The sequence below is a fragment of the Pongo pygmaeus genome, chromosome 7, assembly GCF_028885625.2.
Source record: "Pongo pygmaeus isolate AG05252 chromosome 7, NHGRI_mPonPyg2-v2.0_pri, whole genome shotgun sequence".
Classification (NCBI taxonomy): domain Eukaryota; kingdom Metazoa; phylum Chordata; class Mammalia; order Primates; family Hominidae; genus Pongo; species Pongo pygmaeus.
This window is the reverse complement of record NC_072380.2, coordinates 30,797,842-30,812,434: the sequence shown is the minus strand read 5'-3', so window position 1 is coordinate 30,812,434 and position 14,593 is coordinate 30,797,842.

Below are 14,593 nucleotides of genomic sequence, written 5' to 3'. Positions count from 1 at the left end.
ATGGCACGATCTCAGCTCACTGCAGCCTCTGCCTCCCAGGTTCAAGCGATTCTCCTGCCTCAGCCTCCTGAGTAGCTGAGACTACAGGCACACACCACCACACCTGGCTAATTTTTGTACTTTTAGTAGAGATGGGTTTTCACCATGTTGGCCAGGCTGGTCTTGAACTCCTGACCTTAGGTGATCTGCCCACCTCAGCCTCCCAAAGTGCTGAGATTACAGGCGTGAGCCACCACGTCTGGCCTGCACTGACTTCTTAAGTAGGCCCATTGTCAATGAAAGAAAAATGTTGTATTAGCAAGGAAGTTATATGTATTTGTGGTGGGACAAGAAAATAGGATCCCCAAACTTGGGCGTGGACTAATGTAGCCACTTCTCCCTCTTCCCCTAGCCTAAAAGACAGTGGACCAAGGTTCTAGGCTTCATTCTGCTGGTGGATTTCTCACTGCACAGGCCCCAGCCTTAAGGTGTGCCTCTGTCAGGGAAATGGGAGGCCCTAGTAGCCACATCTATTTTAACATCATGTGTTCTTAATCTCATATTTATCCTTTCTGCTGCCTGTGTGCTGGTTCATAGTAAACCAACAAGAAAGTCCAGTACCCTTATCTGAGTTCTTGTCTGCATTCTCATCGGTCCTTGAACTGGCCCAGCTCTTGAGGTGTTGTGGCTTAACAGCCTCTATTACTGAAAGTGCCAAGAAATATAAAGATATGGTAGCTCACACCTATAATCCCAGCACTTTGGGAGGCCAAGACAGGTGGATCACCTGAGGTCAGGGATTCGAGACCAGCCTGGCCAACATGATGAAACCCCATCTCTACTAAAAATACAAAAATTACCTAGGCATGGTGCCTGTCACCTGTAATCCCAGCTACTCGGGAGGCTGAGATAGGAGAATCGCTTGAACCTAGGAGGCAGAGGTTACAGTGAGCCAAGATGGCACCACTGCACTCCAGCCCAGGCAATAGTGTGAGACTCCATCTCAAAAAAAAAAAAAATGCCGGGCGTGGTGGCTCACGCCTGTAATCCCAGCACTTTGGGAGGCTGAGGTGGGCGGATCATGAGGTCATGAGATCGAGACCATCCTAGCTAACACGGTGAAACCCTGACTCTACCAAAAATACAAAAAAATTAGCCAGGCATGGTGGTGGGTGCCTGTAGTCCCAGCTACTCGGGAGGCTGAGGCAGGAGAATGATGTGAACCTGGGAGGCGGAGCTTGCAGTGAGCCAAGATTGCGCCACTGCACTCCAGCCTGGGCGATAGAGACTGTCTCAAAAAAAAAAAAAAAAAGATATACAAGGCAGCACGTTGTAAAATATGGGCCACATTGTACTTGCACAGTAGATGTTTATTGAGGGAAAGACATGTTACTTGCTTTCAAGTAATCTTATAATCTAGAATGAGAGAACATTTCTATACAAATGAAGCAATTAAGCACAGGATGACCATATGGCTTATTGACTAAAATGGCACACTTTCAAGAATGAAAGGGGTGTCATTGACAATTTACACAATTGGTACAGATTAGTACTGTCCTAAACAAATAGGAGATTGCCATCCTTATTACACATTATTAGGTAAAAGGATACAGGTTCAGAGGACCAGAATTGCACTGTTGCTGGGAAAAGTGAGGAAGGGTTCACAAAGGAGGTTAGGTAGGATTTGAAATGTGGGGGCTGTAGAGGAAAAGGCCAGAGAAGGTAGAAAGTACAGTGAAGGAAGGATTGGATAAATTATTGTATTGCTGGCTGGGCGTGGTGGCTCACACCTGTAATCTCAGCACTTTCGGAGGCTGAGGCAGGCAGATCACCTGATGTCAGGAGTTCAAGACCAGCCTGACCAACATGGTGAAATCCCGTCTCTACTAAAAATACAAAAATTAGCCAGGCATGGTGGTGCATGCCTGCAATCCCAGCTACTCAGGAGACTGAGGCATGAGAATCACTTGAATCTGGGAGGTGGAGGTTGCAGTGAACAGAGATGGCCCATTGCACTCCAGCCTGGGCTATAAGAGTGAAACTCTGTCTAAAAAAAAAAAAAAAAAAAAAAAAATTTGCTGTGTAACAAACTGGCTTAAAATAGAGACTATCTTAAATCTCATGATTTTGGGTCAGTAACTGGGGTTAGGCTCAGCTGGTTGGTTCTTCTGTTGGTGTTGGCAGGGATCATTTGGTGATATTCAACTGGCAAATGGGCTGGTCTAGAGTCCAAAAGAGAATTATTCATATATCTGACACATAGGCAGAGATGAGGGAAGGCTGTGCCTCTTCAGCATGGCAGTCTCAGAGCAGTGGACTTAAGTGGAAGCTTTGGGCTGTCAAAGTGTTCTAAGAATCCTAGGCAGATGCTACAAGCCTTATGACCTAACCTTGGAAGTTCTAGAACATCACTTCTGCTACATAATATTGGTTAAGCAAGTCACTAAGGCCAGCTCACATTCAGGAGGAAGTGAATTGAACTTCACCTCTAGGTGGAAAGGAATGGTAAAGAATTTGCCACTGTTGGCTGCGTGCAGTGGCTCACACCTGTAATCCCAGCATTTTAGGAGGCTGAGGTGGGCAGATCACCTGAGGTCAGGAGTTTGACCTGAGGTCAGGAGTTTGAGACCAACCTGGCCAACACGGTGAAACCCTGTCTCTACTAAAAATACACAAAATTAGTCGGGTATGGTGGCAGCTGCCTGTAATCCCAACTACTCAGGAGGCTGAGGCATTGCTTGAAACCAGGAGATGGAGGTTGCAGGTTGCAGTGAGCCAAGATCGTGCCACTGCACTCCATCCTGGGCAACAGGGTGAAACTCTGTCAAAAAAAAAAAAAAAAAAAAAAAAAGAATTGCTCCTGTCTTTAATCTTTAATTGTATCTGGCAATCTCCTACACATTTTATAAGGCTGGACTAAAACATCACCTTTGTGAAGACTTAGGTAGTTTTGTGTGTTCTATTATGTGTTGCCATGACATCTTGTCACATTGTAGGTCTGCACTACATATTCACTTTGTGTATGACATTTTTCACTTAGGTTACTCATTTCTATCTTCCTTATGTTGTATTTCACAGTATCATTCCTGGGATGTCAGGCAGCAACTTCGGATGCAAGACAGCAGAGTGTGTTACTATGATTTTTTGACACTAAGATCAAAAGTATTAGAAAAGCCAACATTTTAATCCTTTACCTTTTTGAAAAATGAGTAAGCAGGCATATTTGGATTCTTCAGAATAATAGGATATGTGGGCATACAGAAAGAGAGTTATTATAAGGAATTCACTCATGCTATTATGGAGTTTGGGAAGTCCAAAATGTGCTGTGGAGGCCAGCAGGCTGGAGACCAGGAGAGCCGGTGGTTTGGACACAGTCTGAAGGTTGAGGGAGAGTCCACCCTTGCTTAGAGAAGTGGTCTTTTTGTTTTGTTCAGGCCTTCAACTTACCGGTTAAGCACCGCACACATACACACACACACACACACACACACATTGTGGAGGACAATCTGCTTTACCCAAAGTTCACCAATGTATTGTGAGATTAATATCTCATCCAAAAACACCCACCAAGTTGATACCATTGCAACCAACTGTTCCAAGTTCGCCCCAGTCACCTTGGCATCTATATACATTATATATATATATACCTATGCCTTTAATAATGGCATAGGAATACTAAGAGACATCCGTGTGTGTATATGTGTGTGTGTGTGTGTGTATATATATATATAATTTTCTTTTTTTTTTTTTTTGAGATGACATCTTGCTCTGTCATCTAGGCTAGAGTGCAGTGGTGGATCACGGCTCATTAAAGCCTTGGCTTCCTGGGTTCAAGTGATTCTCCCACCTCAGCCTCCCAAGTAGCTGGGACTACAGGTGTACACCACTAGGCCTGCCTAGCTACCTTTTTTTTTTTTTTTTTAGAGATGGGGTCTTGCTATGTTGCCCAGACTGATCTTGACTCCTGGGCTCAAGCAGTCCTCCCCTCTTGGCCTCCCAAAGTGCTGGGATTATAGGCACAGGTGAGCCACTGAGCACAGCCCCTATACACATTTTAAACCATACTTAATATCTGAGTGAGAAATAACAAGGTCATACTTTCACCTAACAGAATACAAGTATCTTGTATACAACCACAACACAAACCCTTTGCCCAGAAGAGGATGCAAAGTCCCTGGTTGATGTTTGCTCTTCTCTTTGATATCTCATAATTCAAATTCTGTGATATAAAGTTAATAACACTTAAATACTATGTAACATAAAATTAATACATCTTATGTCACATAGTAGATGCATAAGGGAAAAAAATCTGATACGTGTGTGTGTGTGTGTGTGTGTGTGTGTGTGCATGCCTGTGAACAAGCATTCCTAATAAAGTAAGGAAATGTAACAGTTATAGTCCTAGTTTCTGTAACTGGACACATGGCCGTGGCTGGTATCCACAACATACTGTTCTCCACTACCAATTCCACTTTCCCTTTGTCTTTAGCAAGTGCCTTAGTTGGTTGTGGTTCTTTTTTTTTGTTTTTTTTTGAGACAGAGTTTCACTCTTGTTTGCCCAGGCTGGAGTGCAATGGTGGGATCTTGGTTCAGTGCAACCTCCGCCTCCCAGGTTCAAGCGATTCTCCTGCCTCAGCCTCCCGAGTAGCTGGGATTACAGGCATGCGCCACCACGCCCGGGTAATTTCGTATTTTTAGTAGAGATGGGGTTTCTCCATGTTGGTCAGGCTGATCTCGAACTCCCGACCTCAGGTGATCCATCCGCCTTGGCCTCCCGAAGCGCTGGGATTACAGGCGTGAGCCACTGCGCCCGACCGGTTGTGGTTCTTTACCTGACTGGTAAGCAAAATCTTTGCCTGACCGCCAAAGCAAAATCTTTGCTCCCAAAAGAGTCTGTGCATTAGTGGTGCTGCCTGAATTGGGCTGTTGTAGTTTTCCACGGACTTTAATAATGGCATAGGAATGCTAAGCAACAACCTAGCGGATCTCCTACAGGATCTCTAGGTTGTCTTCTTTAGCTCCATGGTATACTAGCAGTCCAATTTCACCTTGGTAGTCATTATCAATTACCCTAGCCAGCCGCATGTGGTGGCGCATGCCTGTAGTCCCAGCTACTCAAGAGGCTGAGGCGGGAGGATGGCTTGAATCCGGGAGTTCCAGGCTGCGGAGAGCCAAGATCATGCCACTGAACTCCAGCCTTGGTGGCAGAGCAAGACCGTCTTTCAAAAAAAAAAAAAGATCACCCCAGCTGATATGGTTTGGCTCTGTGTTCTCACCCAAATCTCATCTTGAATTTTAATTCCCACGTGTGGAGGAAGGGACCTGTAATCACCTGTGGAGGGAGGGAATTGATTGGATTTTGGGGTGGTTACCCTAGGCGGTTCTCGTGATAGTGAGTTCTCACAAGATCTGATGATTTTGTAAATGGTAGTTTTTCCTGCACTCTCACCTCCTCTCTCTCTCCTGTCACCTGGTGATAAGGTGTCCACTTCCCCTTCTGCCATGATTGTAAGTTTCCTGAGGCCTCCCCAGCTATGTGGAACTGTGAGTCAATTAAACCTCTTTCCTTTTTTTTTTTTTTTTTGAATCGGAGTCTTGCTCTGTGGCCCAGGCTGGAGTGCAGTGGCATGATCTCGGCTCACTGCAACCTCCGTCTCCCGGGTTCAAGCAATTCTCCTGCCTCAGCCTCCTGAGTAGCTGGGATTACAGGTGCTCACCACCATGCATGACTAATTTTTGTATTTTTAGTAGAGACGCAGTTTCACCATGTTGGTCAGGTTGGTCTCCAACTCCTGACTTTGTGATCTGCCTGCCTCGGTCTCCCAAAGTGCTGGGATTACAGGTGTGAGCCACCGCACCCACCCTAGAGCTCTTTTCTTTATAAATTACCCAGTCTCAGGTAGTATCTTTATAGTGGCAGATGGCCTGAGGCCAGGAGTTCGAGACCAGGCTGGCCAACATGGTGAAACCCCGTCTCTACTAAAAATACAAAAATTAGCTGGGTGTGGTAGCATGCACCTGTAATCTCAGCTACTTGGGAGGCTGAGACAGGAGAATCGCTTGAACTCAGGAGCAGAGGTTGCAGTGAGCCAAGATTGTGCCACTTCACTCCAGCCTGGACAACAGCAAGACCCTGTCTCCAAAAAATAAATAAATAAAGACCAGGCATGGTGACTCACGCCTGTAATTTCAGCGCTTTGGGAGGCCAAGGCGGGCAGATCACCAGAGGTCAGAAGTTCAAGACCAGCCTGGCCAACATGGCGAAACCCCGTCTCTATTAAAAATACAAAAATTAGGTGGGCATGGTGGCACAAGTCTATAATCCCAGCCACTTGGGAGATCGAGGCAGGAGAATAGCTTGAGCCCGGGAGGCAGAGGTTGCAGTGAGCCAAGATTGCACCATTGCACTCCAGCCTGGGTGACAGATTAAGACTCCCTCTCAAAAAATAATAACAATAAATTAATAAAATGTGTATATATAGTGGAATGGCTAAATCAAGCTCATTAACATAGGCATTATCTCGCATAGTTGTCATTCTTTTGTGGTGAGAAAATGTCTTTTTTTTCTTTTTTGAGACAGGGTCTCACTTTGTCATCCAGGCTGTTGTGCAGTAGTGCAGTCTTGGTTCACTGCAACCTCTGCTTCTTATGCTTAAGTGATCCTTCAGCCTCAGCCTTCCCAGTAGCTGGGACCACAGGCACCTATCACCATACCTGGCTAATTTTTAATATTTTTTGTAGAGATGGGGTCTCTCTATGTTGCCCAGGCTGGTCTCAAACTCCTGGGCTCAAGGGATCCACCTGCCTCGTCCTCCCAAAGTGCTGGAATTACAGGCTTGAGCCATCATGTAGGGCTATTTTAAACAGTGAAATTGGCCGGGCGTGTTGGCTCACAGCTGTAATCCCAGCACTTTGAGAGGCTGAGGCGGGCAGATCATGAGGTCAGGAGTTAGAGACTAGCCTGGCCAATATGGTGAAACCCTGTCTCTACTAAAAATACAAAAATTAGCCGGGCGTGGTGGTGTGCGCCTGGAATCCCAGCTACTTGGGAGGCTGAGGCCGAAGAATTACTTGAATCTGGGAGGCAGAGGTTGCAGTGAGCCAAGATCGTGCCACTGCACTCCAGCCTGGGCCACAAAGTGAGACTCTGTCTCAAGAAAAAAAAAAAAAAACCTACAAAAAACAGTGAAATCAACAAAAGGCACAAAAATGGGAAAAATGCAGTGCTAAATAAACTTGGAAAAGGACCTTTGTTTACAGTACGAGACTTAAAATAGAAAGGCAGAGAGTTACCTTGTTCTATGTGCATTTTGGGCAACTCAAATTTTTTCCCACTCTGCATATGTCTGCAAGTGACTATGAAGGTGCTGCAAGTATTGATTTCTGGCTTACAAATAAATTTTAATGGGTAGGCAAATTGGCAAATATGGAATCCACAAATAGTGAAGATTAAGTCTATTTAAATATACTGAAACAAAGTTTTTGATTGTGTTTACTTTATGGTGATATGGCCAAAAATGTTATTCTTTTCTTTTGATTACTCTTAATTTTATTTATCTTGATTTTTTTTTTTTTTTTTTTTTTTTTTTTGAGACAGAGCCTCATCTGTCACCCAGGCTGGAGTGCAGTGGCGCAATCTCGGCTCACTGCAAGCTCCGCCTCCTGGGTTCATGCCATTCTCCTGCCTCAGCCTCCCAAGTAGCTGGGACTACAGGCACCTGCCACCACGCCTGGCTAATTTTTTGTATTTTTAGTAGAGATGGGGTTTCACTGTGTTAGCCAGGATGGTCTTGATCTCCTGACCTCATGATCTGCCTGCCTCGGCCTCCCAAAATGCTGGGATTACAGGCGTGAGCCACCACGACCGGCCTGTTTATCTTGATTAAATAACACTGGTATCTAGCAGTACAATAGGCACTGTAGAGATACAAACAACATGAATCTCCAAAGAGTTTGCCTTTCAATTAATTGCAATATTTTACAGTTGTTAGCTCAGGCTTTAGAGACAGGCAGAAGTGGGTTTGGATCTTGACTCCTCCACTTAGAGTTGTATGTCCTTGGAAAAGTTATATAACACTTCTATGCCTCAGCTTCTCCATCTGTAAAGTCAGAACATTTTTACCTACCTCATACCATTTTGGGAGGATTCAATGATAAACCCCTCAAAAAGCTGTTAGTATTAATATTAAATATTAGTGTATTATTATTTTCTTTTAGAGACAGGGCCTCAGTCTGTTGCACAGGCTGGAGTGCAGTGGTGTGATTATGGCTCACTGCAGCCTCGACCTCCTGGGCTCAAGCAATCCTCCCACTGAAGCCTCCTGAATAACTGGGACTACAGGCATGAACGACCATGCTCAGCTAATTTTTGTATTTTTTGTAGAGACAGGGTCTCGCTATGTTGCCCAGGTTGGTCTCCAACTCCTGGACTCAAGAAATCCTCCCACCTCAGCCTCCCAACGTGCTGAGATTACAGGCATGAACCACTGCACCTGGCCCCAAGCTTCCTTTATCTTTCCACCTCACTATCCTTACAAGGTAGCTTTCATGCTTGAGTTTGTCACTTCATGATTGTAAAATAGCTGCTTTATCTCTAGTCTCATGTCTGTGTTCCAGAAAGGGTGAAAAAGGAGAAAGAATTGGTATCTGAATCAGGAAACAAAAACTTATCCAAAAATTGCCAGGAGATTTCTGCTTATGTGGAAACCATGTGTCTGTCACACAGACAACCTAGCTGCAAGGAACCTGGCAAGGTAAGCATTTAAGCTGAATCCACTGCTACCCTGAACAAAGCCTTCAGCAAGAAAGTAGGGGAATGGTTGAGAAGGTAACCAGCAATGTCTGACACTTGTTTTAAAAATATAGGTTTTATTATTATTTAGTATGGCAAGGTCATCAGATGAGGAGACAACTGCCATTGAAAATATAGTCGTGGCTAGGCATGGGGGCTCACACCTATAATCCCAGCACTTTGGGAGGCTGAGGTTGGAGGATCACTTAGGTCCAGGAGTACAAGACCAGCCTGGGAAACATGGTGAGATCACGTCTCTCCCCAAAAAATACAAAACTTAGCCAGTTGTAGTGGCAAGTACCTGTAGTCCCAGCTACTCCGAAGGCTGAGGTGGGAGGATCCCTTGAGGCCAGGAGGTGGAGGCTGCAGTGAGCCGGGATCGTACTACTACACCCTAGCCTAGGTGAAGAGGCAGACCCTATCTCAAAAAAGAAAGAAAAGAAAATATAGTTGTTATGCTCACAGATCCTATGAAGGGGTACATCACCCCAGGGGGGATGGGGAGAGACACCCAGGAAGCACAGGGGTTGGTCAGGAGGCAAAGAGAGTGGAAGGAAAATGTGGGCAAGATAATTTACTGTAGTTTCCATAGAAAGAAAGAGGCAAGGCTGGACAAGCAAGTTTAGCATTGGTTTATTTGAATAATTTTCTGTGAGCTCTGGGGGATAAGGGATGGCCCTGGAGTGATTAGGGCAGGCGGTTGGATAGTATGGGCCCAATAAAGAAGGTGGTTGAGGTTGTAGGCCCTGGATTGGTTGGCATATAAAGGGCATACTCCTCTAGTCATTTACTGTCTCTAGAAATTTGCTGGCACTGGCACTGGGACAGGCAACCCTCCAGGATTAGCAAGGCTCCCTAATGTCAAAGCACTGGAATACAGAAAACAAAAGGCATAGCTAATACAACATGGTAGGTCTCATTGCCTAGGGCAGGAACACAAAATCACGACCCTCAATTTATAGCAGGGGTATTTCACACTAAAACAATATTTGGCGTTGATTCTGAATTGTCCCTCGGTAACAAGATGGGAGACTCCTTGTTTGAGTGCACATTTTATTCTTTTTTTTATTTTTTATTTTTATTTTTGAGACAGAGTCTTGCTGTGTTACCCAGGCTGGAATGCAATGGTGTGATCTTGGCTTACTGCAACCTCTGCCTCCCAGGTTCAAGCCATTCTCCTGACTCAGCCTCCTGAGTAGCTGGAATTATAGGCATGCACCACTGCACCTGGCTAATTTTTTATATTTTTAGTAGAGACGGGGTTTCACCATGTTGGCCAGGCTGGTCTTGGACTCCTGACCTTAGGTAATCTGCCTGCCTTGGCCTCCCAAAGTGCTAGGATTACAGGCGTGAGCCACTGCGCCCAGCTGAGTGTATATTTTAATCAAGCACTTTGTTTTTTATGTGCCAAATTTCTTCTAAAAATATATCAGGTTTTAAAGTGTATTAATTTTAAGATATTACATTAAAAGGTATTCCTTCTTGTGTATATGGCAATTGCTTAACCTATATGCTTAATTTTGGGTTTTAATGTTTGGTAAGCAGATCATTTTAGTCACCTAGCGCCATCTTGTGGTCATCTATTGGAAATAAAAATGTATCACCATCGTATATGTGTATCCTTCTTCAAGAAAGTACGCAGTATATGGCTAAAATCACATTGGTTGATCAGAATAGAGTCCAGAAATATATAATTGTAATATATGATATGATTAAGGCAACATTTAAAATCCTTGTAGCTTCAGAACTGAGATTGCTGAAAAGCACACCCAGAGTCTTATCCAGCAAGTGGCTGAATTACAGTGCAAATCAAATTCCCAACCTTTCAGGGCATCTGCTGTCAAAGTGAGGGCATTGACTGGGAAAGAAAAGAATGAGATCCTGAAAATTGGAATGGGGATATATGGGAAGATCCTGATAAGGGTGTGGACACTTAACCCCTAAATTCTGCTGAGTCTTCTGCCAGTAGAAGCAGCTATTCCATCCCATCTGAAGAGATGAATCCTGCTTTGCCTGAGGATATTATAATGTCCTCTCCTGAGGTAGTTAACTTACAAGACTCTGCTGAGTCTATTCAGGACACACCCTCATCACTTCTCTTTGCTTCTAAACCTATGACTAGACTCAAGTCCCCGCCGGCCACAAAAGGTGAAGTACAAAACATGACCCTTGAAGAGGTAAGTAAGCTGCATTCTAAAAGGAGTACATAGTTTTTCCAATTTACACATGCAGAAATCCAGGGCGAAATGTGTGGGAATGGATATTAAGACCGTGGGATAATGGTGAAAGAAAAATAAAGTTGGATCAAGCCAAATTTGCTGACATGGGCCCACTAAACAGAGACTGTCAATTTAATGGTTTGTTTTTTGTTTGAGATAGAGTCTTGCTCTGTTACCTAGATTAGAGTGCAGTGGTGCAGTCTTGGCTCACTGCAACCTATAGCTCCAAGGTTCAAGGAATTCTCCTGCCTCAGCCTCCCAAGTAGCTGGGATTACAGGTGCCTGCCACCATGCCGAGCTAATTTTTGTATTTTTAGTAGAGAAGGGGTTTTACTATGTTGTCCAGTCTGATCTTGAACTCCTGACCTCAAGTGATCCACCAATTTAATGTTACAGCTTAGAAGGTTAGAAAGGGCTCTAAAAGTTTGTTTGGCTAAAACATGGAAGAAGGCCAGGCATGGTGGCTCATACCTATAATCCCAGCAGTTTGGGAGGCCAAGGCTGGGGGGATCACCTGAGGTCAGGAGTTCAAGACCAGCCTGGTCAACATGGCAAAACCCTGTCTCTACTAAAAATACAAAAATTAGCTGGGTAAGGTGGCATGCACCTATAATCCCAGCTACTTGGGAGGCCGACGCGGGTGGATCATGAGGTCAGGAGATCGAGCCCATCCTGGCCAACATGGTGAAACCCCGTCTCTACTAAAATAGAAAAAATTAGCTGGGTGTGGTGGCGTGCGTCTGTAGGCCCAGCTACTCAGGAGGCTGAGGCAGGGGAATCGCTTGAACCCAGTAGGCAGAGGTTGCAGTGAGCTGAGATCACGCCACTACACTCCAGCCTGGTGACAGAGCAAGACTCTGTCTCGGAAAAAAAAAAAAAAAATGCCAGTATTGCCTTGGTATACACTAGAGAAAAAGATCTAAAGCCTTAAGGAGTATTATTCTCAACAGCAAAAAGATGGACTCTATCTAAATGTCCTTCAACAGATGAATGGATAAAGAAAATGTGGCATATACATACAATGGAATACTATGCAACCATAAAAAAGAGTGAAATTCTGTCATTTGCAACAACATAGATGTAACTGGTGTTCATTATCATAAGTAAAACAAACCAGGGACAAAAAGACAAGTACCGTATGTTCCCACTTATATAAGAGAGCTAAAAAATTTGATCACTTGGAGCTAGAGAGTGGACAGAGAAAACAGAGACTGGGAAGGGTGAGGGTGGAGGAGGGGGAAGGATAAAGAGAGGCGGGTTAAAGAATACAAACATGCATTTAGATAGAAGGAATAAATTCAATGTTTGACAGCAGAGTAGGGTGACTATAGTATAACAAAAATGTATTGTTCTCAATTGATGGACCCCCTAAATATCCTGACTGGATCAGTACACGTTATATACATTTAACAAAATTTCGCATGTATCCCATATATTTGTACTAACTGAAAGAGTGGATTTGTCATGTAAGATTCACTCACCCGCCCCAGGAATACCCAGAGGACATACCCTTCACCATGACTGTGAGAAATAAATTTGTGAAGGGAGCCCCAGCATTCCTGAAGTATTCAGTGGTTGTTGTTCTTAGTAAGTCAGAAGTTACAGAGGGAACTGCTGTCACTGAATTGGAAAACCTAAATGCAGTGGCAGTAGTTGAATCTGAAGGTGGCAGGGACCGAGTGGTGCGTGCCACCACACCCAGCTAATTTTTGTATTTTTAGTGGAGACAGGGTTTCACCACATTGGCCAGGCTGGTCTCAAACTCCCCACCTCAGGTGATCCATCTGCCTTGGCCTCCCAAAGTGCTGGGATTACAGGCATGAGCCACCGCACCCGGCCAATCCATGCAGTTTTAGCATTGATCCATCTCACAGTGGGCTTAGGGGATCCCTGAACCCATCCTGTGGTTATTTCTGCAGCTCAGGAGTGCATAATCAGAATAGACATGCTCAGCAGCTGGCAGAATCTCCAGTGCTTCCCTGGCCTGTGGAGTGAGGGCTATTATGGTGGGAAAGGCAAAGTGGAAGCCATAAGAACTGCCTCTACCTAGAAAAATAGAAAACGAAAAGCAATACCACATCCCTGGAGGGACTGCAGAGATTAGTGCCACCATCAAGGACGTCATTCCACTAGGTAAAGAGCCATGTGACCAGTTATAGAAACGAGGATTGTAATTGCCATGATTATGTGTGTGTGTGTGTGTGTGTGTGTGTGTGTGTGTGTATAAAGTATCTTTGTTTTCTTCCCTCTCTTTTTCCTGTATCATATAACCTAAGATGTATTGACTTGATATTGTAGTATTTAAGAATTGTTTAAAAAGTTATGAGGTTTCCCAAAAGAAAAAGAAAGCATTACATTGAAAACATACTTACACTCGTTATGTTTATCACCGCACTATAAACAAAAACAAGGATATGGAATCAACCTAAGTATCCATCAGTGGGTGACTGGATAAAGAAAATGTGGTAGGCCAGGCGCGGTGGCTCATGCCTGTAATCCCAACACTTTGGGAGGCCGAGGTGGGCGGATCACATGGTCAGGAGATCGAGGCCATCCTGGCCAACATGGTGAAACCCCGTCTCTACTAAAATACAAAAAATTAGCCGGGCATGGTGGTGCACACTTGTAGTCCTAGCTATTGGGGAGGCTGAGGCAGAGGAACCACTTGAACCTGAGAGGCGGAGATTGCAGTGAGCCGAGATCGCGCCACTGCACTCCAGCCTGGTCTGTCTCAAAAAAAAAAAAAAAAGAAGAAAGAAAGAAAGAAAATGTGTGTGTGTGTGTGTTGTGTGTATTAGAGTACTATTCAGCCATAAAAAAATGAAATCATGTCTTTTGCAGCAACATGGATGGAACCGAAGGCTATTATCTTAAGTGAAACAACCCAGAAAGTCAAATGCCATGTGTTCTTATGTATAAATGGGATCTAAATAATGTGTCCACATGGACCTAGAGTGTGTAGAGTGTGAAAGAACAGGCATTGAAACTTGAAAGGGTGGGAGGGTGGGAGGGCGATGAGGGATGAGAGATTGCCTAATAGGTGCAATGTACACTGTTGGGGTGATGCTTACCCAAAAGCCCAGACTTCCCCCCTATGCAAAATATCCGTGTGACAAAACTGTACTTGTACCCCTTACTTTTTTTTTTTTTTGAGACGGAGTCTTGCTCTGTCACCCAGGATGGAGTGCAGTGGCGCGATCTCGGCTCACTGCAAGCTCCGCCTCCCGGGTTCACGCCATTCTCCTGCCTCAGCCTCCCGAGTAGCTGGGACTACAGGCGCCTGCCACCACGCCCGGCTAATTTTTTGTATTGTTAGTAGAGACGGGATTTCACCATGTTAGCCAGGATGGTCTTGATCTCCTGACCTCGTGATCCGCCCACCTCGGCCTCCCCAAAGTGCTGGGATTACAGGTGTGAGCCACTGTGCCTGGCCGTACCCCTTAAATTTATACAAGGAAAAAAAAATGTTACGGCATTTCAAAGAGAAAACATGACCCAAGGCCTTTACCTTCTCTTCTGGGAAAGGGGTTAGTGTGTTTTTGTTTGTATGCAGGATAGCGGGATCATGGTGGGTGGAATTATGACCGTGTTATTGTCTTTATTT